Raw genomic sequence first — 1,760 nt, 5'->3', positions numbered from 1 at the left:
GGGGCTGCTGTCCTCAGACATCTGTCTGCACAGGGGCCACGGGGCTGCTGTCCTCAGACATCTGTCTGCACAGGGGTCACGGGGCTGCTGTCCTCAGACATCTGTCTGCACAGGGGCCACGGGGCTGCTGTCCTCAGACATCTGTCTGCACAGGGGTCACGGGGCTGCTGTCCTCAGACATCTGTCTGCACAGGGGCCACGGGGCTGCTGTCCTCAGACATCTGTCTGCACAGGGGTCACGGGGCTGCTGTCCTCAGACATCTGTCTGCATGAGGGGTCACGGGGCTGCTGTCCTCAGACATCTGTCTGCATGAGGGGTCACGGGGCTGCTGTCCTCAGACATCTGTCTGCACAGGGGTCACGGGGCTGCTGTCCTCAGACATCTGTCTGCACAGGGGTCACGGGGCTGCTGTCCTCAGACATCTGTCTGCATGAGGGGTCACGGGGCTGCTGTCCTCAGACATCTGTCTGCACAGGGGCCACGGGGCTGCTGTCCTCAGACATCTGTCTGCACAGGGGTCACGGGGCTGCTGTCCTCAGACATCTGTCTGCACAGGGGCCACGGGGCTGCTGTCCTCAGACATCTGTCTGCACAGGGGTCACGGGGCTGCTGTCCTCAGACATCTGTCTGCATGAGGGGTCACGGGGCTGCTGTCCTCAGACATCTGTCTGCATGAGGGGTCACGGGGCTGCTGTCCTCAGACATCTGTCTGCACAGGGGTCACGGGGCTGCTGTCCTCAGACATCTGTCTGCACAGGGGTCACGGGGCTGCTGTCCTCAGACATCTGTCTGCATGAGGGGTCACGGGGCTGCTGTCCTCAGACATCTGTCTGCACAGGGGTCACGGGGCTGCTGTCCTCAGACATCTGTCTGCATGAGGGGTCACGGGGCTGCTGTCCTCAGACATCTGTCTGCACAGGGGTCACGGGGCTGCTGTCCTCAGACATCTGTCTGCACAGGGGCCACGGGGCTGCTGTCCTCAGACATCTGTCTGCACAGGGGTCACGGGGCTGCTGTCCTCAGACATCTGTCTGCATGAGGGGTCACGGGGCTGCTGTCCTCAGACATCTGTCTGCACAGGGGTCACGGGGCTGCTGTCCTCAGACATCTGTCTGCATGAGGGGTCACAGGGCTGCTGTCCTCAGACATCTGTCTGCACAGGGGTCACGGGGCTGCTGTCCTCAGACATCTGTCTGCACAGGGGTCACGGGGCTGCTGTCCTTAGTCATCTGTCTGCACCCTCTGCTCTCTGGGTCCGCCACACAGTCTATTCAGAGTCTTCACAGCTGGGGCAAGCCACCCCAGGCCCTCCGGTTCCTCCTATCCCCCTTCCTCCCACGCCCCCCCCCTCACCACCTCTCCCCGTCACCCCTCCCCACACCCTTCCCTTATTCCCCCCCCCACCCCTCCCTGCATTCCCTCCCTATCCTCCCCCTTTCTCTCAGTGGGGTGCCCTCCCTCCCAAAGCATAGCTGCCCTGGTGGCTCCCTGTAGCCCCAGAGCCAAGAGACCACTGTCACCTAGCTGGGTCGGTGCCCCCGACCCCCAAGTGTACTGAAGGATCCTTGGTGCTGGTGCCTGCAGGGCTCCAAGCCCCCTGCCCCATGGGCAGGCCTCCGTCCTGGGCCCGTGCCCACGTGTCACTGCCCCAGATGCCCTGCATGGGCCCAGCCACCCACGGTTGTTGTCCGGCCCCAGGAGTCCTCAGGGGACAGGCTGAGGACAAGGCAGCCGTGCCCCCCCCCCCCCCCCCCCGCCC

Source organism: Erinaceus europaeus, assembly GCF_950295315.1.
Source record: "Erinaceus europaeus chromosome 5 unlocalized genomic scaffold, mEriEur2.1 SUPER_5_unloc_1, whole genome shotgun sequence".
Classification (NCBI taxonomy): domain Eukaryota; kingdom Metazoa; phylum Chordata; class Mammalia; order Eulipotyphla; family Erinaceidae; genus Erinaceus; species Erinaceus europaeus.
The sequence above is the reverse complement of the archived record's forward strand: the minus strand, read 5'-3'. Positions refer to the sequence as shown.